Below are 27,047 nucleotides of genomic sequence, written 5' to 3' on the forward strand. Positions count from 1 at the left end.
GTTCCAGATTCTGTTTGAGGTAAGAAGGAAGGCTGACACAAGACATCCCACCAACCGTGTGTGTGTGTGTGTGTGTGTGTGTGTGTGTTCACATGGGTGTGTGTGTGCATGCATTGTGTGTGAAACACAAAATTTAAAAAAATATAGTGGAATTATGTTTAAAATATTATCGGTAACATTGAAATCTAGTGTTAAGCTTGTGTATTTACATCTTTTATGCATACTTTTCAATTGTAAAATGTAGAAATGATCTGAGTTTGCTACATTTTTGCCTTATCTTGGGAATAATCTATATTGAAGAAGTGACATCTTGGGCTGGTTGTTTTTCCAGCTGTTTGCGTGGTTATTGAATTATTTTATATTTCAAGTTTGTTAATAACACATTCCTCTATTGCTGAGTGTTTTGACATGTCCAAGTGTAGCTAATGTTCATTTATGGGGTAACGTATGACTTTATCTAATGTTTAGAATATGCAACAATCATCATCTTGAGACAAATCAGATTTCCTTGAAACACTTTTATTCTTCGTGATGGATATAAAAATAGAAATATTCACCAAGTGTTTATTTCTTCATTTAGATGTATTGAATAATAGTGGATTCTCCTTCCACTGCTTTAACTCCATCAGAACCTGTAATAGCAGAAGGGGTAGTTAGTCAGGACAAGTGCTGCCAGGAAGGAAAGCCACAGGAATGGAACTGAGCTGGCGGAGCGAGGGCGATGGGGGCCTTTGCAGGCGCCCTCCCTGAGAGATGATTCTTGCTGTGGGCACTTGACTCATCTGTACTCTCTGAAGAGAGGTACATGTTACTTTTTTACATTCGAAGAGCTCTTGTTATTTCCATGTCTGTGCTGAGTAGAGGCCGTAGTTCCACATGTGCTCTGTGCTGTTCAGGAATCATTAGGGGTCTTGCACTGTTGTTCTGTTTTATGTAGTAGAATTTTATTGTTTTGCTTTCCACTCTTGTGTTGGTTTCTAGACTTGAGATGTGGACTGTCAAGATAAAAAATCTTGGTAGATAGGCAGTATTCAGGAAACTGTCATTTATTTAAGCTAGGGTGTTTTCAATTTTTGTTTGTTTGTTTATTGTTTTTTGTTTTTCAAGACAGGGTTTCTCTGTGTAGCCTTGACTGTCCTGGAACTCCCTCTGTAGACCAGGCTGGCCTGCCTCTGCCTTCCGAATGCTGGAATCAAAGATGTGCACCACTACTACCTGGTTTAAGCCAGGGTGTTTTAAGAATGCTTAAGCGTGTGAGCAAACCAAAAGCATATACACTTGACTGTAGCTTCAAAGGACCCTAAGAACTGTACTTTTGTACTATTAGGAACTGGTGCACATGGGTTTTGTTTTTCGCTGAGCATGATATTGAATAGATTTGAGCTTTTCTACATTCTCACGTGCAGTCCTCTGGAGACCAGATTTGTTATATTTTGAAATAGTTATTTGGAACTGGGATGTGGCAGCAGGGTTGTGCAGTGTATCTTTTCCTGCTGGGTTATCTGTCACCTTCCTTTACGTTCATAGATATACAGTGAAAAGCTGCTGTCTGTTTCTTGGTATGAATTTGAATTAAGTTCCAGTTCTGTTCCCTGTAAAATTTGCATGAAGAAAGCAAATGTTCTTTTGCATACATGAACCTTAAGTACCAAGTTAAAGTCTTAGCTTGATTGGGCCTAATTTTTTTTTATGTGTCGTACCATATAGTCATAAGTAAGAGAAACCATGAGGAGTTAGTAATCTCCTTACATCTTCATGTTCTACATAAACCTACTCACCATTCCTACCTAGTAAATAAAAAACTATAAGTATCAAAAGCTTTATATTTGAATTTAAGTTCCTCCTTAGCTTCATTAAAATGAAGCTGCTGCTGTTAATGTAGTTTCTACCTTTTGTACTAGTCACTGTTTTGTATCACATTCTTTGCCGATAGTAAACCATAAGGAACATTTCTAGTTTAATAGTAATGCATTTCCCCTAGATTTTTTTTTTAAGTGGCAGGTTAATTTTTTAAGAATATCAACTGTAGCATAGTGTAGTCCTTTGAGAGAAATTAGTAAAATGAGGATAAGATGGATACAGGATTCCAACAGCTTGAAAATAACAGTATTTGACCAGAATCTCTTTTGTATTCCCTACCCTAGCTCCATTTCAGTGGTCCTGGAAATGTGCCTACGCACTATTTGCAGTGAGGTCATAAAACTGAATCATGGTTTTGGTGGTGGAAGCCAGAGTGTGTAGTTCCAGCACCCCAGCTGGCAGTAAGCTCTCCCCAGGTTTATGAATGTAGTTAGATGGCCCCCAACTGTTTACAAGACAGCGGAGGTGAGATCTTTGATTGACAAGTCAGAAATGCATTAGATCATTCTCTCTGCCATTCTCTGGTTCATGCTGTTAGAAATGTCAGCCTCCAAGTTTGAATGGCAGCCTGAGGGCCTTAGAAGCTTTTTGTTTTCTGAGATGGAAACACAAATTGGATGTGTGCCTGAGCGCTTCATCCTGGGCTGTAATTTCATCTTTTAGCTAAGAACCACAAGGTACACGAGCAAAGCACCCTGTAAACAATAATACTGTGGAAAAAAAATAAACAAGGTCGTGTTTCTGGTACGTTGATCCGATGGTGTCCTGACCTCTATCACGTTGAACATCTCCACTCTGATTGCTGTTCCCTTTGGCATTACAATGAGAGAGAGAGGCTGACACAGAGGGAAAGATTTAAAGTTGCAGTGTCGTTGCACGGTCCTTGTATTGGTCATGAAATATTGAACTGTCAGAATGTGACACTTAGTTTTTAAGCAACCTTTCTTGTTTGAGGTGTTGGCGGTTCATTCCTTTCTCCCCTATCTGTCCGCTTTCCTTCAGGGGTTGGAAGGAGTTGCCTTAACCACATCCAAGGGACGACGTTAAAGAGAAGTGGCACCATAGAACCAAATGAACCCAACACTTGAACAAAGACGCAAGCTCTGAGGTTAAAGGGGAATTAGTGCGTGACTGTCAGGGTCTATGAGAACCCCAGTCATGAGGAAGAGTCACGTCAGGTCTCACTTCTGTCTGGAGGCAGAAGTTAGGAAAGCTCTGGTGGACAGGTGTGAGCGGACAATGAAATTGTTTGCTAGGCCGAGTAACGACTACATCGTAATGTTGCTGATCAAATGGAAATTAACCCACTGTTTTTTATTTACTTATTGATTTAGATTTTAAAAAATTTCTAATTCGGTTTATTTGTGTGGAGGTCAGAGGACAGCTTGCTGGAATTAGTCCTTGCCTTCCACCAATGGGATCGAACTCAGGCTTCAAGGGAAGCGTCTTTCCCTGCTGAGCCGTCTCCCCAGCCCTAACTCCACTATTTTAATATTACCCAAATGATGAATTTATCAAAGACTGAAACTGTAGTAAGAAAAATAATGTTTTAATGTACAAAACTTGTATTCTATAGTAATGTTTAAGAAGAACCATTTAAGCCAGGCAGAGGTGGCACATGCCTTTAATTCCAGCATCCAGAGGCAGGTGGATCCCTGTGACTTTGAGGCCAGCCTGGTCTACAGAGTGAGTTCCAGGACAGCCAGGTCTATACAGAGAAGTCTGTCTAAAAAAAAAAAACAAAAAAAAAAACAAAAAAAACAAAAACAAAAAAAACCTTTGCTTCCTCCAATGTTTTGTCTGTATGTATGTGAGATGTGAGGCACTGATGGGGCCAGAAAATGGTGTAGATCCTCTAGAACTGGAGTTACAGATAGTTCTGAGCCACCATGTAGGTGCTGGGAACTGAATTTGGATCCTCTGTAAGACCAGCCAGTGCTCCTGACCATTGAGTCATCTTTCCAGCCCTAGAACTAAAGTGGAGGTTCTGGGGATTGAACCCAGGGCATTGTGCATGCTTATGTGCTCTACCACTGAGCTACCTAATATCTCTTAGTTCTGTTTTAAGGTCATGATGGGAGACAGGAGATAGAATTTGCAAAATAAAGTCCTGCTCTATTGTATCCAGAGTTATATACCCCCTATTTTTAGAAATAGAGTGCTCAGAAAGACCCAAGCCAAGGACAGTAAAAACTAGTTACTGTTGTTTTTAAGTATTGCTCTGTAGTTTTAAACACAAATATTGACTTAACATTTGTATATAGGCTGTAAGAACCCACTATCCAACTGAGGGAGTAGGGTGGAGGAGGGGGAGGTGTAAAAACCAAAACACTACTCTTCTGGAAATTGATACATCATTTGCTGATTTCCAGAGGCTGAGAGGAAACAAACCAGTCTTTTAAATCCTATTTAAAAAAAAAAAAAACTGGGATTTTTGGAAATGGGACCAGGAATGTGTGCATTTACGGTTTCCTGAATCTAACACAGGGAAGTTACAAAATTTTTTCCTGTGGTATATTATTAATGCTTTAGTAAAAAACTGTCCACATGCTGTGAACTTTCACACCATCACACCTGTGTGAGAATTAGCTTTATAACTTTTATTCCAGGCTTAGCTCATGAGGAAAAAAAAAATCAGTGTATCCACAAAACTATGGAATTTCAGTATTGGAAAGGATACCAGAGGAAATAAGTCACATGTTTCCTAATACAGGTGTCCTTTATTATATGTGTTTGGCAGGGGGTCATCTAATCTGTGCTTGATCTCTACCCATATGGGGGAAGTGAACTCAGTGAGGTTTCTTGTTGTTTTTCTCCTTTGTTTGGTGTGTTAGGAAGATTACCTGCAAGGAGTCAAACTTTGTCCACTTACTGTTCCCAACTCCATGTTTTACAGAGTAATTGTTCTTCTTTCATAGACAGTTGTCCCCCACCCCTATATATCCTTGGTTTTATGTTTGCAGAACCAGCTAGTTTGGATCAGAAAATGTAGGTAGGCCTGTGATGTGTACTGAACAGACTTTTTTCTTGCTATTAAACAATACTGAATGACAGTTATATGCATAACAGTTACGTTTTACTAGATTTAAAGAAATCTAGAGATAAGTATTTGGGGGGATGTGTCCATGCTGCATGTGAATCCTGTGCCCTGTTCTTGAGGTTCCCATACTTTGAACTACTAGGGATGAGAGGATGGAGGGCCCTGGAACTGATCTTTTTGGATTCGGAATGACAAGTTTATGTGTTGAGGAGAGCTGTCTTGTTGCTTTATCTTCTGTTTCCCACGTTGAATGTTTCTGATTCTATTGTTTCTTTGAAAAGAGACCAACCATCATTTCTGTCCTTTTCATAACCTTATTTGGGGGTTACCATTCTGGTTGTCTTTCCTTGTAAATACACTCCCATCTTGACATTGTCTTCATTACAATTCAGAATCCATGACTAGATAGACTGCAGCGAAACAATCGACAATAATAGGTGTGGAAGTGGGACTTAGTGGTAGTGCACATGCCAGGCATATGTGAAAGCCTCAGGTCCAAGCCCTAGCACTGCAAAACAACATGGAAATCTCCCACAATTAGAGCATGAAGAGTGTGGGTGGAGCTGGACATTGGGGAGAGGAGTTTCCTCTTGGTTTGTTTGTTTGTTTGTTTGTTTGTTTGTTTGAGACAGGAGCTTACATTGTGGTCCATCCTGGCCTCATACTTGAGATCTTGCCTTTTTGAGGGCTAAGGTGCATTTTGCTTTAAATATAATTTAGAAAATGTAACTTAATTACAGCAGCCTAAAATTAGGAAGCTTTCTAGGAGGTTAGCCCCGGTTTGTTTCCTTACCTTTTGTTTGAAGTCAGAAAAGCATATGTAAGCACTTTGACAAATGATATGTGTGGCGTATCTAAGTCATACAGGTATTTGAAACCTAGCTCCAGTTCCCGAAGATGGTGAACATCTGCTGAGAGGTATTGTAGAGCTACACAATGCACTAATTGAATTACTCTTTTCTGGAGTTGCCGACTACACTAAATGAATTAGAGAGAGAGAGAGAGAGAGAGAGAGAGAGAGAGAGAGAGAGAGAGAGAGAGAGAGAGAGAGAGAGAGAGAGAGAGAGAGAAGAGAGAGAAAGGGACTGAGATCATTCCAGCCTTTGTGGGAGAGGGTGTAAGAGATATGACTGATGGTGTGTACTGTGCTGCTATCTAATGGCAGCCTCTGGAACTACTCCATGGTCTCCAGGGAAGAGAAGGTAGTCATCTGATCTGCTGTGACCTCAGTCTAACCCCATCCTGGTTAGTTCAAAAGGTCCTAGCATGTATTTTAAAATTATGAATTGAGGAAGAAAGAATCTGATTAATTTCTTAGAATTAAGATGTCGTTTATTAGATAGGATTTTTATGAACAAAAGTAATTATTCAACTGAATTAAAAATTTCTAACCTTTAATCAACAAAAACTGATTATGGCATTTTTTTTCTCTTTTTGCTTTGTATGTGTCAAAAATATAAAAGGAATTGCATGTATAAATTGTCATAGCATAATAGGCAGAATTAGTAATATCATTGTATTCCTAAATATAACATTTTTCTGGTGGTCAGAAATACTTTCTGGCAGTCAGTAGATTTAAAGGTGCTATGAGCTGGATATACCTGCAATTCCAGTATGGGAAATTGAGATGGGAGTATTTGAGACTAGTCTTACCTCAAAATAAAAATAAAACACCAAAGAGGTTATGAGATCTTGGAGGTATATGATTCTGCTTACATAAAGTGAAAATTTGCTATAGGCAAATTTAATTATGGCAGTACCAGAGCAAGTTTAAAGTATATGCATTGGTCCATTAGGTGACTTAAATATAGTTTTAACATAAATTTAGGTGTGCTTGATACCCTACACAGTGAAGTAGTTTTTTTCTTTTTCTTATTTATTTATTTGTTTGTTTGTTTGTTTATTTATTTATGTTGTTTGAAACAGGGTTTCTCTGTGTAGTTTTAGAGTCTGTCCTGGATCTCACTCTGTAGAACAGGCTAACCTCGAACTTACAGAGATCCACCTGGCTTTTTCTTTTTTAAAGAATATGTTAGTCACAACTTAATGCTTTTATTTGTGTGTTTGTTTTTGTTTGTTTGAGAGAGGATCTCATCATCTCAGCCTAGGCTGATTTGAACTCACTGTTGTGGCTGTGGCTGTCCTTAAATGAAGTGCTAAGGTTATAGGCATTTACCACCACATCTAGCACAATTTAGTAATTCCTAAAGACATCATGCAGTATGATTCTGTGCAGTGTTAAAAGCAGTAGAAGACAAATCAGATCTGGAGTGGTGATTTGTGTGCCTTTAATCCCAGCACAGAAGAGGAAGAGCCAGATGAGTCTCTACATAGCAAATTCTAGGCCAGCCAGGCTACATAGCAAGATCCTGTCTCATAAAACAACAAATTTTGAACCATAATTTGTTTCTTTTAACTCTAGGTATTTTGACTTTCAAAATACCCCTTAACAGGAATATGCATACATTAATATGTAGACATATTCATATATAAATCTCACTGGATTTATGGAATGTGTATGTACTGCTACTTCATTAATGAGAAAATACAGTCAGGTGACTTTTTTGTGTGCATGTACATGAAGCCCAGAGATTGACAGATGTCTTTCTCTATTGCTCTCTTCTTTTTTTTTTTTTTAAGATTTATTTATTTTTATATGCATTGGTGTTTTGCCTGCATGTATGGCTATATGAGGGCGCCAGATCCCCTGGAACTGGAGTTAACAGTTGTGGGTGCTGGGAATTGAACCTGGGTCCTCTGGAAAAGCGGCCAGTCCTCTTAACCAGTGATCTATCTCTCCAGCCCTCTGCTTTCCACTTTTTCCTTAGACTGAATCTCACCAGTCCTGCAAGTCCAGCTAGGCAACTTGCCCTGGGGTGTCCTGTCTCCACCTTCTGCTAGGATTACTGGCTGAACTCTGGTTTTCACTGTACCATCTCCTCAGCTCCCATGAATATGCCAGTATTTTAGGCCCATGTTGTTCCTTGTAAGACTGGCTTACTTGGGTTTAATGTACTAATCACTTTCATTAAAATGATAGAAATAAGATATGCAGTTTGTTTGCTTGCTTGTTTGAGGCAGGGCATTTTGTAGCCCTGGCTGGCCTGGAACTTGCTATGTAGACTAGTCTGGCCTTAAATTTTCAGTGATCCTTCTGCCTCTGCCTCCATAATTTTGGGATTATAGGCTTGAAACACCATACCTGACATTAACACATACTTTTTTATAGTGGCTTTAAGGACATTTTACTGAATTATAAAATACCATTGACATCATGTAGATTTAAATCCTACAAATAACAGGACCATGACTCCATTCTACTCACCTATATGTGCCAGGTGTTTTACAAAGTATTGGGCATAAATTAAGATTCAGACCTGGGCCTCAAGGAACTTTTAGTTTAGTTATTCATTAGACATTTATTGAGAACCTATATACAAACTCCTGTGCATATGGGGAGAAGGGATTACTGTTAATACCTTTTACTTTCATTCCCTTTCCCCATTCATGACTTATCCGGTTTAATAGCAATCCAAGAAAAGTAGTGTATTTATTATCATCTCCAGTATAACTCATCTCAGCAGAGAAGAGCAATGCACGTCACACTAGTCTGTCTCTTGAAAGGCGTGGCTTTTACTTTACACACCCTTTCAGGATTGCTGGTGATCTGGGCAGCTCTACAGGTAGTTGAAAGTCAGATGACATTTGCCACGGTGCCTCCTGCTGGTAGATAATTCTCTATCCTTCTCTACCTTTGATAGTGCCCACTTGGGGTTTGGGAGTGCCTTCAAGTCTTCTGCCATCAGTGAGTTCATTCCATTCAAGGTAGAAAGTATTTTTTTAAAACAGTATTTCTAAAGCTTAAATTGTCCTGGGACCAGCTCTTGATATAAAAATTCATAGAAACCTGTTTTTCACAGAGTGTGGTAACTCCTTGCCATAGTGCTAGAGTGTTAAAATTCACATTGGCCAGGTTGTTCTGTAAATTAAACACTGACAGCTGCCCTCAGGGGAACAGCCAATGTATTTATGATGATGTGCTGATTACACAAAATACACTGCAAGCAGAAAACAGCTGCAGAGAACAAACCTCTTAAAAAGAATACCCTTACAAATAGCACCCTCAGTATTTCTAGTGGTGAGTGTAGAATACAGCATGCTAATGCAGTTTTCTTACCTAGTCTGCCTGAAAACAAAAAAATCTGAAGGAGATAAGTTAATTTCTGGTTGAAGGCACATGCGGTGTGAACATAGCAGTGAGCATACCTCCTCTGAAGAGCATGGCTAATGCACAGATTTCAGGTGTGGAGTAACCCAAGTCCTCCCTCTCCCGTTTTTGTTACTCGCTTTTATTAGTGCTTTTCTCATATACAGAAGGGCATGGCCTTGAAGTGCTAGGGGTCCTGGACACTTGAAGGATAGCACTCAATGAATTGGACTGGAGGACATCTAAATCGTGTTTAAATTTTTCTGGTAGAAGTTCGATGCTAGGGTTTAGTTATCAACATTTTATTTGAAGACGCAGCTCAATATTTTCAGCACTATTAATAGTATTGAAGATGTTTGCTCTTGGAATTAATAAAAGAAGTCATGACTCTTTGTGGTAAGGTCTTTGTGATGTCTTAGAGTCTGTTTTTCAGAAATAAGGAGTTTTCAGACTGGAATAGCTGGATTTTCAGGAGAATTTCAGAAAAATTGGTTCTCAAGGATGGCCTTTTTATCTCTGCATGTTACTAGCCATGTACACATAGGGAAGGAAATTAAAAAGTGTTTTAGTTTTCTCTGCTTGAGCTTTTTTCTTTTGGAGCTAGGGGCCTGTATCTATAAACTGTATCTCAGCTGCTGAGAGTGCTAGCTTCTGCTTAAATCAGTAGAACATATGTTGATCTTCACAACATAAATCTACTGGAGCCAACTGTAAGGTATGTCAGTGGGACGTGGTGATTGGAAACAGTTCACTTCACTGCCTGAAACTAAGAATCAACTCTTCAGTGTATGGATCACTGGTATGTAATAATCGACTATTATTGGTCTGTCTGTTGGTCGCTTTTTAAATCAGTTTGGAACCTCCTGGAGTTATTTTCTTGCTCTGCTGACATCAATCCCATGTGGCAGAGGAGTTGTGTATAATCGCTTTGGTTTAATCAATAGAATAATTGATAAACCAGATAAGATTTAAACTGATTATAGCTTCAACAGAATTCCCTGGAGGCCTTGGACTCTCTTAATTTTGACATGTGTGTTGTGTACCCTGAGGATGAAGTGCAGTTTGAATTATCTGTTTTTATTTGCTTAATGACGGGGAGGGTGTTAAAGTCAAATGTTTAATTAACCCAGCAATGGGCTGCGTTGTCACTTACACACAGCTGATTGAGATATCTCATGGAGAATACTGAATAGGAATGATAATGTGGCATCGGGACGGAAGATTGCTTTTGCAATCCATTTGCTGGGTCACTGCTTTGAATGTCTTATTGGATGAAAGGCATTCAGCCTGGAGAAAAAAATCCAGCATTTAAGTACATTTTGTTCTCTCCTCCCCTTTTGCCCCCCTCCCTACCCTGAAGTTAACTAAAACAGATATGTTCTAGGTTTAATAAGCCATCCATGTACTAGTAAGAGATCAGGGTAGCTGGTAGCCTCAAGCTACATAATTTCCTGTGGAAACGGAAAAGCCGTACTGGCCTCTAGGGTATTCTAAATGTTAGCTCTTTCATCCCTCATATCTCTGTCCCTTGCTATTATTGTGGGGTTGTCTTGGATTCCCTGTCTCTTGCCTCTTTTGTAGTGTCTGCTAGCTCTGCAGTTACCTCCAGGGCCACAGCAAACCTTGTCTCCTCCGCAGAGAAGCAGATTCTCAAGTGTAGATTGGTATTCCACGCAGCTGGCTCCGGTTTGCTCGTATTTTCTAATCAAGTACTGTAGTGAGTTAACCTATTGAGAGAGAGCGGAAACTGAGGGATATTTTTGCTACTTTTATTGTGTGAACAATTGGTACTGTGTATATTTGGTTTTTTTGAGAGGCAGTTTACTTTCTGTATGGACTAAAAAACTAGGCCAGTAAGGAGTCCAATAGCCAGCCCTATATAAAAATGCAACCTAGGCAATTGGCATTTTAATGACTTGCTACCTACAAAATAAATAAATACCTCTAACTTTATAATCAAATGTTAAGTTCTTCTCAGGCGTATGAGGAAAACTTTTTTTTTTTTTTTAAAGAATCATAGCATTCTTTTTATACGGTTCTTATGTTTTTTTTTTTTGTTTTTTGTTTTTTTTTGGTTGGTTTGGGGTTTTTTGTTGTTGTTGTTTCTATTCCCTCAAAGATCTAAGCCAAGGATTTACTAATTTTTTTTCTTCGCTTTAGTCATTTGTATTCCAGAGAGCACAATAGGGAGAGGGATACAGATTGATTTTTCATGTGTGTCCTCCTGAAAGCACAGTCTGGTGGGGTTTCAAAGCAATAGAAGCTTGCAGCTAGTTTCCAGGCGCAGGTTGGACTTTAGCGGGTCAAGGCAGACCAGACAAGTAGCTTATCTTGAGGGACGCAAGTAATAGACCAAATATAGAGCAGCTATTTCAGGAATCATGTAGGTCATTTAATTATCCATTATGATTGAGTGGCTAATGCTCTTTTGGCAATTACATGACCTCTGTTATTCTTGAAACCTTTCCAGGCCCTCGTGGGTCGAATGACCCACCAGTCAGTGCTCTCAGACTTCATTCCACTCAGAAGGAAAGGAGATGTTGGGAAGCACTGGCATTTAGAAATGACTGCTTTCTTTACTGACCACTACCCAGATTGTCCTTTGTACAGCAGTCAGTGAGAGGCAACTGATTTTGAAGCCAACTGCTTCTTCATTGTCTGCAGAAGCAAAGGATGTTCAAAAGGGTGGTTTTTCACAGAGGGAACCCTGGCAGGACACACTGATGCCAAAAAGTGAATATTACAGATTTCAATGCTTTCTGCTATAGTATGAAAAATTAGTGTTTGATACATATCAGACTCTGAAGTAGACAAAGCAGTTTAGAAAAACATTTATAAAAATCAGAGAAGAGCAGAGTTTGTAATTGTAAGGATATGTGATTGGTGGGAAAGTCCACTGAATAACAAGAATAGAATAATTTCTCAATAATATAGGAAGTAAGAGAATGATCAAATATGGGTAAATTCATAATAAAATCTTCAAAATTACCTACCTCTGTCTGGTTTTTTGGCAACTACTTATTTAGTTGGGGTGGCTTTTATTTTTATTCCAAAATGGTGAGAATCAAAACTATAATAATCTAGGAATGCTTGAATTAATGTTTCTCACTTATTTTTTAATCAACAAAGGATTATTAATATTACCAAAGAAAATTATTCATTTCAAATGGCAGGGAATAATTTGTAAAAAATAATGCAGAATTCTTATGATTCTATATAGAGAAGACAGGGACTGTGGAAAGTAGTAATAGTGTAACCAAGTTGTAGAATGTCAGAAATATAAACAAAATGGTGTATAGTTAGCAGAATGGATGATTAGAGGTGGGTGGATAGTCTGCAGCATTACAACTTAAGACCATAGAATCAAGGATAAATTTTGTTAGAACAACACACAAATATATCCTTTTAAATTGTTGTTTTTAAATAGAATTTCTGTTGTTAAATTCTTCTTTTGGACTAGTGGAAGCCCATGAACTGTGGACTGGTGGCTGTGGAGCCCCCCTGGGACTGGACTAGGCCCTCCGGACACGGAAGGCGTTGTTTGGCTTGAACTGTTTGGGGGGCACCCAGGCAGGGGGATCGGGATCTGTCCTTGGTGCATGGGCAGGCTTCTGGAAATCCGGGGCCTGTGGTGTGACACCTTGCACAGCCTTGGTGCAGTGGGGAGGGGCTTGGACCTGCCTAGGCTCAGTGAGCTGGCCTCTGCTGACTCCTCCCCATGGGAGACCTCGATTTGGGGGATGTGTGGATGCGGTGTGGCTTGGGAAAAAGGGCTGGGGGTTGGGGAGGGGGTCTATGGATAGCATGAGGAGTGAGTAGAAAATTTCTTAATAAAGAAATAAAAAAATAAAAAGAAAGGAAAAAAAATTCTTTTCTGTTGGAGAAAAATACTTTTGAAATCTGTTATTTGTCAAAGAGCATTATATTAAACACAACACAAACAAGATTATTTATCACTGGGGAAGTAAAATTACTTTATCATCCCCAAAAATGTACTAAACCACTCCCAATAGAACTCCAAGTTAATGTTTTGGTTTTATTTTCATTTTGCCGTTTGGTAATGATAGCGTAAACATGTGAAGAAATGAATTGTTGGTGTGTATAACCTTTGGCCCTTCCAGAAAAGAAGCATGCTTCATTTACATTTTAAATTCTTAGTCTAATTCTACTTGTGTCAACCTACTTAGAGACCTGACAATCCAATTGGTATAAGTTCTGTTAGCTGCTTTCTTTTTAAAAACATATAACTCTCCCCCTTTTTTCTATAATAGATATTACCAGAAAATGAGACAGCAAGATTTAAAGTAAAAACAAAGGTTAAAAAGATCAAGGTCGAGTATTAGAATATAGTTAGCATCCTTAGCGTTTTAAGAGAAAAGTAAGGGGTATAGAGCGTGGTACACGCTCTTTTTTTTTAAATAAGAAAAATGTGCCTCTGTTCTTTAAAACACACTTAAAGAGCTATGCAGGACAGTTTTTCGGCCTTGGAAACCAAACATTTACAAAAATCAGAAGAACAGAGTTTATAATTTTAAGAAATATTTAATAAGTGGGATAGGCCACAGGATAATAAGAATAGGATAATTTCTTAATAATAAGGGAAATAAGAGGATGATCACATACAGGCAAGTTTATAATAAAAATAAATACTAAAACCAGAACACAAAACAGTCTGTTTTTGTTTTGTTTTGGTTTTGGGGTGGTTTTTATTTTTATTACAAAATGGTAATCATTTAGGGGATATTACAGTTTATCAAGTTAAAGAAATTTTAAATTTCTTAGGATAGTATTGAGCTTTAATAAAATGGTAATACCCAAGCAAGGAAGATACCCAAGGTGAGGAAAATAATTTAAAAAGAAAGCAAAGAGCATGTGAAGAACAGGGTACCAGACGTCACAGTTCATTGGGGTTTGGATCTACATCCAAACGCTCTGTAGTTCCCAACTTTATTTTGAGAAACCAGAAAGGTCTATACAGTACAGATGCCTTTGATTTACAAAATTAATCAGGTATTCTTAGGAAAAGCAGATGTTTACATCTTAACTTGCATGCAACTATATGATGACCCTTGGATAAGATAGTGTATAAAAAAGACAACAAAGAAAATTGTGCCTTGAAAGAAATTGTCCCAAACACATATTCAGGAAGGGCAATATCATAAAGAGGGCAAAATAGTCTTTGAGGCGCATTTAAACTTAAAAGTTTCATGTTTTGGTCACATGTTAGGTGTCCTTGGCTTTTTATTTCAGTCTTTAAATCACAAATTCTCCTGGCAAATGTATATTTATTTTCCTGTGCTTATTTAGCTTTATGAATTGTTTTTGGTTTCTTTTCTTTTTTTTTTTTTTTTTTTATTTTGTTTTGGTTTCTGATTTCTTTGTGCTGCCCTGGCTCTCCTGGAACTTGCTCTGTAGACCAGGCTGGCCTCGAACTCACAAAGATCTGCCTGCCTCTGCCTCCTGAGTGCTGGGATTAAAGGCATGTACCACCACTTCGTGCTGTTTTTGTTTTTTAAACTGTGACATATATGTATGAAAAAGTTTTAAAAAGGAATAGTGGGCCTAGTCCTACAAGAAAACAACCAACCTATGGAAACATATAGGGGCCTACCTTGCTATTCTACTTGCAATTTGAAAATATTAAGCCATATTGTTATAGTTTGGTGACTGCATTGTCATGTTCAACAGAAATAAAATACTTTTAAAATTTCATAGCCTACAAATTTGGGAGGGTAAGGAATAAAGTATCGTTTGCTTTTCAGTTAAGTCTTTAGAGCTCGAAAACTTAGTTTAGTGTTTAAATGGACTATTATTCTGGTGTGGCACATGTTAACTTAATTACAAATTCTTATATGTATTCAGAGTCATTGCTAAGTTGATGGTTCAAATCTTTGATTAAGAAGTCACAAAGCTAAATAAGTTCAGACAGCTGTCATCTCTCCTCTTCAGAAAATAGAGGTAACTGTGTTTTGGTTATTTGGGGGAGAGGTCCCCATATTGATTACTGCAAATTTGTTTTTCTCTTATATCTAGACTTTTAATGATTAAAAATTTAAAATATATTCTTGTGATGTTTCCTGACTTGAAAGTTAAGAGCAGCATTGGTAACCTTCCCTGGTCACTCCCTGCTGCAGTTCATCTCTGTCTTTATCAGAGCATCTCAGTGCATAGTTGAACTTGTTTATCTTAGAAGAGCAGGAGGCAGGCTTTTAGGGAGTGAGCTACACGTTCCAGAATAACAGACACCAATGCTATTCGACTTGAAGAACATGTGATCTCTTATATTAACAGCCATGTCACTGTAACATCGACTACAGACTGCTCAGTTTTCTGTTATTTTAGCTTTGAAATAATTGTTAATGCTGCTCCAAAATCCCTGTCTATAAAATTGTCCATTGGCTGTCCCCCCAGGACTCGTAAGTAAACAAGGTGATGTGTGTGGCCAGAGGGAGGATATTTTGCTGGCTTTGTTTTAAATATTAACTGTCCCTATCTAAAGATGCTCTTCCTGATCCCTGATGGTGGGCAGTATAACTTGTGTACATTTGCAGACCGAGCAATATCTTGAGCAGAGTTTTGTTTGTTGCTAATATATGTACTCATCGGCTATTAATTTGAATCTTTATATTTTCTTCTCTTAATAATAAAGAATTTAGGTTTTCTGAAGCTTAACCTCAAAGATTGTTCAGTTTCTCTAAGTAAACAATTTGCACAGTAGTTGTTAAATACAGGGAAGCAAGAAATTAAGGGCTATGTTATGTCTGTTAGACTCTAATATTATTTTGCTTTATTTAGAAATGTTCTGCTCATAATTTCTGTGAATAGTTAGAATTAGTTTGTGGTATTCAAAGAACAGAAAACAATTTGTGAAATCAAGTTGATGGGTTTCTTTCTCTTTGAGAAAAATCTCTTCTTTTCACGTTAGAATGCAGCACCATGAGAGAATCATGGTGGGACTGGCCCTGGTTATTTAATGCCTCCCTTCTTTCCTCTATTTTCTAAAATTTGTTTTCTCATTTTTATTTTTCTTATATAATAAAATACTACCAGGCCACCCCAGTACTTCTAATTTAACATAAACACACACACACACACACACACACACACACACACACACACACACACACAGAGCTAGCACAAGTGTAATTGGTTGAAAGGCAACCATCTATCTAGGGAATTGTTCTAAATACTGAATGTGTCAGTGTATTCTGACATGACATATTTGTAACATCTCTGAATACAGAAAGCCCTTTCTGTGTTAGCTGTAGGTATCAAAGCAGTAGTGTCTTTGAAGACTTTGTGCTGTGCAAATTCTGGCTTGTGAGGTAACGACAAGTGTTTGCCTGCATAGACAATATATTTTTCCCCCTGAGGTCCCCACACACCTAGTTTCCCTCAAGCTCATCATCTCTGTCAGGTTAATCAATAGGCACCGTATGGCAGAGGGTCAGTAATCAGTGTCATCGTGCCTTTAAATCGTGTTGAAAATTTGCTTAAAGCCTGGGCCAATTAACATCGAGATGATGAATGGATGGGAAGATGGGAAGAGCCTGCCGCTTAGGGGCTTTGTGAGGAGGAGATGCTCAGCTGTTGAGCAGCAGACACCAGCGAATAAAATCAACCATTCATGTGAGCTCAGTCCACCCACTCTTAATGATAATGTCAATCTAGCAAAATATATACACATTGGAGTTGTCATGAGTTCATAAATCAAAGGAGTTTGTCAAAGGCATTCAGATTAACGAGGCAGCAGCAATAACAAGTCAAATTTGCATAGAGAATTGCTTGAATCTCAGTAAATTATGATCCTGTTTTTCATTTGATTATTTGCTAATGTCTCAAGAGGGAGAATGATTATATTAGCATGCAAAATCTCCTCCAGAAGTAGAAATCTGAGGTATAGAAGACCAGCACACTATGACAATTAATCAGTTTCTGCATACTAGCATAAATGCACAAGGCCCAGAAATGAACTTCTTTTTTATTATTATTTCTCCTTGCTACTGATCCAAATGGTTCAGCTTGACAGAGACTTTATATTGCTTTAACAGTGTTCTGAATTGTGCCTGCAGGCAAGACATAGTTATGCAGCTATAACCAACCTATCCATCTGCCAACCAGATTGGAATTCTCCTATCCAAGGCTTCCATTAACCCCCACTGACAGCTCCAAACAGGATTAAGAATTTGGAAGCATAAAAAATAGTTGTTCTTTGCAAATACACACAGTCCCTTTGCATTTTGAGAAAGGCTGCATCTGTAGCATTTTTATAATTAGTGTCAGACAATGTAGCAGGGGGAGAAACCTACTTGGCAGGTTTTTTGACTTCTGTCATAGGGAGTAAGGCAGCACTGATGGCCGTTCTCTCCCAGTGAGTGCTTCCCATTCTATCTGGTTCCTACCACTGTGTTGGATCTATACACTGCTGAAAAATAACACTCCTTGAAAACTTGGACTGGGGCTCTGTAGAAGTTTACCACTGTGTGCAGACTTTGCTTGATATGGCTGTCATTTAATAGAGTATGCCAAATGGTAAACTTGCCAGAGAAGCATTGGCTGTGGAACCATGCCAGAGAGGATCATTTTATGAGGACACTTCAGGTCTTCCTAAAATCAGGTCCTTGAATAGGAATCTCCAATAAGCCTCTAAACTTACTTAACCTATACTCCCATTTATCTCAGGAAGATTAATTAAATTTGTTCAAATGCAGGCACACACAGAGCTGGTGAGGTGTTGTTCTTTGTTTTGTTGGGTTGTTTGTTTATTTGTTTTTGTCTTCAGAGATAAGGTCTTACTCTGTAGCATTGGATGGCCTGGAACTTTCAGTGATCTTCCTGCCTTTGCTTCCCAAGTATTGGGATTATAGGCATTATCAGACTCTCTCTGTCTCTGTCTCTCTGTCTCTCTGTCTCTCTCTCTCTCTCTCTCTCTCTCTCTCTCTCTCTCTCTCTCTCTCTCTCTCATGTCTGTGTGTGTGTGTGTATGTGTGAGAGAGAGAAAGAGAGAGAGAGATGTCACCCTTCACTAAAGAGTTTTTATTATTTTTTTTATGTAGCTAAATTACCTTTTAACCTTGTAAAAGAATAACTCCTGTTTTTGTAAATTGGAAATCATGTGCATTTGGAGGTTAAAGTTACTGCCAAGTCACAGAACAAGTTAATGGGGAAAGTATTACTCCAGTTGCCTGCAAAGATCGTTATATGATTTTCCAGCTGGTTATCAGAAATTAGTCTTAGGTTCTTTTTTTTTTTTCCATGTGTATTTGCCATTCTACATAACAGTGAACATTTGGGTTCAGACTTTATTTTTTAATTGCTTATTTTAGTGTTTGTGTGTGTGCATATGTACAAGCTTGTGCATGCCATGATGAATAAATATATGAAGGTCAGAGGACAACTCTTTGTTTCCTGCCTTCTTGTGGTACCTGGGATTGAACTCAGGTCATCCATATTCAAGTGTCTCTACCTTTTCAGCTATCTCACTGGCCTAGGTCCCACTTTTAAAGGATTCAAATTCAGTGTTAACATTCAGCAAAATCTACCTGCTTTTCTAAGATGATAACTATCTGAGTTATAGAGTCATTTTAATTATTCCAATGAAAACTTTTAACATTGGGACTGGAGATATGACAGTGGCTGGCTGCTCTTCCAGAGGACCTGATTTTGATTTCCAGCACCCCCATTATGGGTTACAACCTTCTGTAACTCCAGTCCCACAAGATCCAACACTCTCTTTGGTACTCCATGGTTACCAGGCGCAAACATGCAGACAGAATACCCATACACACTGAATAAATAAGTTTTTAAAAAACAAAGCAAAAATCCTGAAGTATAAGTAGAAAAACATTACTTCTAGTTTTGAAACTTGTTTTACTTCTAAGTGGCATCTGTTCAAACTCATTCAAGCTATGTCCCACCATTCAATCTTGAAAAAGATGCTGTTTTTGCTTGTTTTGTTTTTTGGAGACAGGGTTTTTCTATGTAGTCCTGTCTGGCCCAGAACTCACTGTGTAGACCAGTCTGGCCTTGAACTCACAGAGATCTGTCTCCCTCTGCCTCTGAAATACTAGGATTAAAGTTGTATATCACCATATCCTGATTGGATCTTATTTATTCATTGAGCATCTATTATCCCTATTTTATGAAATGTGTTGAGATGTGGAGGGAGGTATAGGACTTTACCCAGCAGTCTTTCTTACTGATTAGTTGAGAGTAACAAAGTATCTGAGCACCAGATTATATGAATCGGATAAAAATGTGGAGTTTTCAGTAGATGGAATGGTTATGTTGTTTTTTAGCAAAGATGATCATTTAACCTCATCTTAAGAATATTGGAGCTTAAATAATTTTCCTGTGTTTATAATTGTCACTTGAGCTAGAGTAGAATTAAGGAGTCTTTCACTCTGATTCAATATCATAGACAAGTTTGTGTAGCATATGAAGAGACTTATTTGACTAAAGCAGAAAATAATACAGTTGAAGGAAATAACCGGGTATATTGTGTTCTAGAAGGTCCAGAAAGTCAAACTGAAGAATGTTTGGTTTCAGGAAAGCAACCACTAAAAAGTTTTGTTTTTGTTTTGGGGTGTGTGTGTATGTGTAGGTCAGTGGACAGCTTGAAGAGGTCAGTTCTCTCCTTCTACTGTGTGGGACCCAGGCACTGAACTCAGGCAGTCTGACTTGGTAGCAAGTACTTCTACCCACTGGGCCATCTCACCAGCCCCCCCTAAAAGCTTTGAGAAAAGGATTATCATGGTGTTAATGGTGTTTAAGAAAGATCATTCAGGCCGGGTGGTGGCGGCACATGCCTTTAATCCCAGCACTCGAGGCAAAACCAGGTGGATCTTTGTGAGTTCAAGGCCAGCCTGGTCTACAGAGAGAGATCCAAGACAGGCTCCAAAACCACACAGAGAAACCTTGTCTTGAGAAAAGAGAGAGAGAGAGAGAGAGAGAGAGAGATCAATTAGACAATAATACTCAATCCAACAAACAGAATAGACTCATTGTGTTGAACTATTAGAATGTGGAAATGGAAACATTGGCTGGTCTTGGAGGAACTTCACAGCACAGGTTAGAGTTATGTTCGTATACAGATATGACATAGAGAGCCAGAGTGTGTCTCAGTGGTAGAACACTCACTAGCAACCTCCAGCACTGATAGAGGGTAGAGAGCTCCAACTTCGGAGGGCAACAGATCAGATAGGAGGACATCAAGATATGCAATACTAAAAAGTGCCAAATCGGAGTCAGTACTCAGGGGCGTTAATCCCCTGGGGAGTGGTAATCACCAACTTTTTTGTGATGGTGTTTTAGTTGACACTTGAGTCAAGGGTTTTTTAAATTGTATTTATTTAATTTTATTCTGTGTGTGGAGACGGGGTGGGGGTTAAGGTCATACATGCCAGGATTGGCATGTATTGAGGTCATAGAATAGCTTCCAGGAGTTATCATCCTACACCACATAAGTCCCAGGAATTGAACTCGGGTCATCAGTCTTGGTGGCAAGCGTCTTTCACCGGTCCATCTCACCAAACTTTGAATTTAGATTTTAATAGATGGACAGATTAGGAAAGAAGGCTACTATTACACATCGAGGGAATACCGTTAGCAAAAGTGCGCCAAGTGTGAGGTTGCACATTTGTCGCCCCAGCACTTGGGAGGCTGAGATAGGAGGAATGAGATTTCAAGGCCATCCTTGACTACATACTGAGTGTGGGGTCAGCCTGGGCTATAGAACAAAGCCGTCTCAAAAGAGAAAAGGCCAGGTATTCTGTAAACACAGTGTACTATCACCCTGACAAGCAAGGTTGAAACAGGGTATTGTCACAGACAGAGGCTGGCCTCAGCCAAGTAGTGAGACCCTGTCTGAGAGGAAGGAGGAGACAGAGTGGGATGGGAGTGAAAGAATGAAAAAAGGAAGAGAAGGTAAGGAAGGAAAATAAAGAAAGATGCAGGTGAGGAAAAGAGAAGGAATCAGCATTAGCAAAGGCATAGGATGAACAAGTTCATTCTTTGAAGAATGATAAATACTGCTGTGCAGATGGTGCAATGCTTTGTCAATTAAACCGGCCAAATTACGAGTGTTGTAATGATTTAAGTTTGGGTCAGTTATGTAAGTACCGTATAAGAGCTAGGAGAGGTTTCTTTTCGTTTTTTTGAGACAAAAAACTATTATATAGCTCTCTATTATATAGCTCCAGCCGTGCTGGAACTTGCTATGTAGACAAACTGGCTTGAATTCATAGATAGCCTCCTGCCTCTGCCTCCCCGGTGCCGAGATCAAAGGTGTGGGCCACTACGCCTGATTTAAAGGGTTTCTGAGTAACAAAGTAACCTTTTTAGCATGGCAGTTCTGACAGTAGTGTGTATGCTGTGTCGGGTACAGGTTGAAGTAAAGATATCAAAGAGCTTGTCAAAAGTAAATGGTGTTGGTCTGGACTAAAGGGGAAGCAGTTAGAATACAGAAGTAGTCTTGAGTGTATCAGAATTGAATCCAAGTGGGGGTAACCTGTCTACTGGAAACTCAGATATCTGAAAACAAAGAGTGATGAAGAAAATAATGAGTAATGGGAACTTAAGTCTGGGACCAGAAGGAAAGCTAGACGGTGGAGGGGCTGGTCTAGAAGTCAGCTGTAAAGAAAGAACACTTTAAACTGGGGTGTGCTCATCTTAAGACAGTGTAACTTATTATCTGAACCTTTTATGAGCAGGGACTTACTGTGCAGGCCAGGCTGGCCTTGAGCTTGTGAGAGTCCTCCTGCCTCAGGCTCTTAAGTGCTGGGATTAAAGGCATATGTTTTCACACCATCTCTGAACTTTTTTTGTGGTTAGTTCTTCATCTTGGGTTACTTATGAAAATATTTTCCAATAATGTATTTGAGGTCTGCCTGAACTTTAACAATATCTCACCTTTAAAAATTTTCTTCATTAATATTTCATCCACTTATAATATTCCCACCCATCAGCATTATGTCTGCAGATCTCACAGCCTGAAAACTTCAGTTTGAAGTTTTCACTGAAGTGCTGGGCATGGTGGTACACCTACAATCCCAGTACAAGGGAGATCGAGTCAGGAAGATCAAGGAGTTCAAGGCTAGCCTGAGCTATATCTGATACCCTATCTCAAAATACACACACACACACACACACACACACACACACACACACACACACACACACACACGTCAGAATTACATCCCTCACCAGGCAGTGGTGACACACACCTTTAATCCCAGCACTCAGGAGGCAGAGCCAGGCAGATCTCTGTGAGTTCGAGGCCAGCCTGGTCTACAGAGCGAGATCCAGGACAGGCACCAAAACTACACAGAGAAACCCTGTCTCGAAAAAACAACACCAACAAAAAAAAGGAGGAAGAAGAGGAGGAGGAGGAGGAGGAGGAGGAGGAGGAGGAGGAGGAGGAGGAAGAAGAAGAAGAAGAAGAAGCATATCATCATCATCATCATCATCATCATCATCATCATCACATCCTTCTTTAATTCTAAGCACTCAAGCCAGGGGAAGGGGGACACCCCTTTGGGTTAATAAAAGGTAACAAGCTGTATAGAATCTTTTTTTTTTTTGGTTTTTCGAGACAGGGTTTCTCTGCGTAGTTTTGCGCCTTTCCTGGAGCTCACTTGGTAGCCCAGGCTGGCCTCGAACTCACAGCGATCCACCTGGCTCTGCCTCCCGAGTGCTGGGATTAAAGGCGTGCGCCACCACCGCCCGGCTCTGTATAGAATCTTTATAAAATTGTTGCATTTTAATTTCTTTCTCCCTCCCTCCCCACACCCTTCTGCATGTGTGTGTGTGTGTGTGTGTGTGTGTGTGTGTGTGTGTGTGTGTGAGTGTGTGTGTGTGTGTCATGGCTTGTATGTGGGAGTCAGGTGACAACCTGGGAGAGTCAGTTCTCTCCTTCCCACCATGTGGGTCCTAAGGATGGAAGTCAGGTTGTCAGGCAGCCAGTGCCTTTATCTGGAAGCCATCTTGCTGGCTCTAGAATCTTTTTCAGATTTACCTTAGCATAGTGCTACTATTTGAAAAATTTCTTTTATTCAAGGATTTTTTTTTCCTCAAGGGCTACAAACACATTGAACCAATTATTTACTGTAATGAAGTGTGCTGACTGCTGGAAATGAATTGTTCTCAGCAGTCAGGTTTGCTTAGGGTTTTGTGACAGGATGTAAGGTCCGGAGGGTTCAGGTCCGGAGGGTATAGTAAGTTTCTAGACGTTTCTAGACTGCTTGCCTATAAGACACAAAGCCCTGGATTTAATTTCTAGAGTCACGTAAAGTCATATTTGGTGGTATGTATGAATATATATCCCAGCATTGAGGGCAGTAGACGCTGGGAGATCAGAAATTCAAGATCATCCTTGCCAATCCTAGTGGAGATGGGCTCCATGAGACCCTATCTCAAAAGAGAAAAAGTCTCAGTTAAAGAGTCCACTGCCTCTAAAGTTCTTTGACTCACAGCTCTCCCCCCACCCCCACCCACCATTTCCTAACATACTACGTTAGGTCTGGGGTTGACCTCTGCAGTAGTTAGTTCTCTCATCACCTTTACAGAGTAACGGGCAGAAGCAGCTTAAGTGAGGAGGAGGCCTTTGCTTTGGCTCACAGTTAGAGTCCATCATGCCAGGAAGGCCTGACAGGCGTGGGAGCAGCTCAGTCCCTGGCGGCAGGAGCATGTGGTGACTGGTCATTGTGAAGAGAGGCAGGAAGCAGCCATGCCATGGTGGAAGCAGAACTGAGCCTGCTTTCAGTGATCCACTGCTCCCAACCATTCCCCTTCCACCTAGAGGTTAGAACTCCCAAAACAGTGCCACCAACTAGGGACCAAGTGCTGGAACACATGAGTTATGATAAATGATAATAGCTTTTGCTTAATTTTTAGGCATATTTTTAGATGTACAGAAAAGTTGAAAACATAGTACACATGTAGATTCTAATGTCGCCAAGAGTTGCTGTGAGTTTAAGCATAGGCTATATAACGAGTTCTAGGCCAACCTGAGCTACAGTTGAGACTGTGCCTCAAATGAGGGGAGGAGAAAAGGAAATGCTAATTTATATAACAACCTGGGTAGATCTAAAAAATGTTAGGGAAAAAGACTGATTCAAATGATTGTGTTATGTAGTCTACTGTGTGGCCTTCTGGAAAGGACAAAACTTTTTTTTTTTTTTTTTTTTTTTTTTTTTTTTTTTTTTTTTTTTTTTTTTGATTTTCGAGACAGGGTTTCTCTGCGTAGCTTTGCGCCTTTCCTGGAGCTCACTTGGTAGCCCAGGCTGGCCTCGAACTCACAGAGATCCGCCTGGCTCTGCCTCCCGAGTGCTGGGATTAAAGGCGTGCGCCACCAACGCCCGGCAAGGACAAAACTTTTGAGTAAAACAAAACAAATGGTTTTCAGCGAGGAGAAGGTTGACCATCAAATTTTGGGGGTGTGGTAAAATTGTTTCAGAACTTGACTGTGTTATAGTTACCTAGCTATATACTTTCCCCCCCACAAAAAAAAAAATCCAAAAAGAATGAATGTGAAACACAAGGTTGGGAAACATTCTAGAATTTAATATTAGCATATATAAAAGGCCTCACTCAGATTTTTCCCCAAATGTTCAATATTGGCCTTTATGGGGGGGGGGGGGACTTTAATCAGAAACAATTACTTTGTATTTTATGGCTTTGGCTTTTTGTTGTTATTGAATTCAGAATAGTAGTCTTATAGGAGTTCCCTCATTGGGGGTTAGTTTAATGTTGTCTTAATGAGTAGATAGGTAGAGGGGGTGCATGCATGCACACGTGTTATCTCACTTATATGGTGATCAGAAGACAACCTGGGATGTCAGGCCTCACCTACACCTTCCACCTTGTTGGAGAGGAGAGGGCAGGGTCTTGTTCACTCTTGAGTTTGGCAGGCCAGCTAGCCCACAAGCTTGTCTGCTTCCTGTCTTGAAAAGAGTACTGAGACTATAGGTGTCCAAAGTATCCAGCTTTACTTGAATTTCGGGATCCAAACTCAGACTTCATGTTTGCACAGCAGTGGTTTTACCCCTTTAGCCTTCTCCCCAACCCAGAACAGAGGTTTCCTGTTTGTGGTAAGGAAACTTCAACGGCAATTCATTCATCCTAAATGTGTTCGTCTATCTTAACTTTTTTATTTGTATGTGTGGGAGTGTTCGGCCTTCATGCATGTCTGTGCACCTTGTGCCTAGTGCCTGGTGCCTGTGGAGGTCAGTAGAGGGCATCAGAACCTCTGGAACTGAGGCTACAGATAATTGGGAGCTGCCTTGTGGATGCTGAGAATTGAACCCTGATCCTTTGGAAGAGCTTCTGCAAAGTCATCTCTTTAGATCAAGAGATGTATTATTAATGTTATTTGCCAGACTTCTCCACTGTAGAGTTACTATTTTTTCCTAAGTATTTTAGTGATATACATTTGAAATTATGTAACAATCCTACTATTTATAAAAGATTCACCTGCTAGTTTAGTAGTCCCTGGGTGATTATTCCCTGTGTCAACTAGTTACTCTTGAGTTTATTGACTGTAACTTAATTTGTTGACTAGAGCAGTTGGGCACTTTTCTTGTTGGGATTCCTTCTCACTAAGGGTACAGACAGTAAGTAATTGAGCTCGTCTGGGTGTTAGTGGAGAGGTTCCTGAGGACCACCAAGGTGACCTATTAGGCCCATGTGACAATTTCGTCATTCGTTGTTACTCTCATGTTGGGAATGATTATTCATCTCTGATTCACTAGCACTCCACATTTCTCCTTCAGTATTAGGCAACAACCAGTTCCTTGTCCCTTATATCCTAATCACTTAGCGTTGCTACCTCTGTTTTATGTAACTGTTGTGCTGGACTTTTCATTTTGGTTGGCTTTCTTTTAATGGGTTGGCCAGAATAAGTGTTTGGTTAACCTATCCAAAAAGAACTAGCTCTGACAATGTTTACAGGTTTTTCTTTCTTTTTCTTGTTAAGAATTCTTCTCCATGATCCTTCTCCATAGTGCAGGATTCTGCAGAGTGAGACCCTGTGTTGAAAACAATAGTACCTAGTGTCCTCGTTTGTAGGGCTTCATAGTCATTAACTCAACTATCTCTCCCTACTCTTTGGGCAGTTTTCATTCCTTTCTCTTCTCCCAAAACAGAGTATATTATATATTGGTTTATAGCACAGTGGTGATTATATAATAATTTTATACATGTATGAAATTTTCCAGATAAATTCATATTTAGATTCAGGAAATATGTCCTAAATCTAAACATAAAGTATCTCCAGTTAGAATGTGATGATTTTTAACATAATGTAATGAATTTGTCATCTGTGAGCTGTAAACTATTTCTGTTAATCGAGAATTCAAATAAATGTAATTGGGATTTTCTGTGTTTGTTTTGTCAATGGTTAACATTTGTTGTCCTTATTTTGTTTGTTTGTTAGAGAGGGTCTCATTAGACAGACCAGGCTGGGCTCAAACTTGAAACTCAAGAGAACCTCCTGCCAGTCTCCCAAGTGCTGTGATTAAAGGCAGAAGCTACCATGCTCAGCTGATTTTGAGCACTTCTGAATCTGTTTTTAATTTAATTGTTCCTCCTTAGTATATAAAAATCTCATTGAGGTTTTAGGATCTTGTAGCTACTGTTTGAAGTGATAGTGACAAAAAAAATGGATCCTAAACTTAAATCCTAGATTAAATGTTACCTGTGTTAATAAGAACCATGCTGTTTTTGTGTAAAAAAGAAAGTCAAATGTGAGATGAGAACAAGAGATTGGTCCTTCTACGAGTCCAGACTAGGAGATCAGTATCAAACAGACATTCACAGTAGTTGAAGACTGATTACTTAAGAGAGAAAGTAATCATTATGCTTTAAATTGTCATCAGCTAAATGTGACCTAAGACTTTCTTATCAGCCCAGTGTCAAAGTATGATAAACTAAACTTCTAGTCAA

At 39.4% G+C, this 27,047-nt stretch overlaps 1 protein-coding gene across 27 annotated transcripts in view; it reads left to right on the forward strand.

The window, feature by feature from the left end:
- Btrc (beta-transducin repeat containing E3 ubiquitin protein ligase) overlaps window positions 1-27,047 on the forward strand; it is a 188,629-nt gene that overhangs the window by 85,388 nt on the left and 76,194 nt on the right. The gene's annotated exons all lie outside the window — the stretch shown is intronic.

This window comes from Peromyscus maniculatus, chromosome 1 (assembly GCF_049852395.1).
Source record: "Peromyscus maniculatus bairdii isolate BWxNUB_F1_BW_parent chromosome 1, HU_Pman_BW_mat_3.1, whole genome shotgun sequence".
Lineage (NCBI taxonomy): Eukaryota > Metazoa > Chordata > Mammalia > Rodentia > Cricetidae > Peromyscus > Peromyscus maniculatus.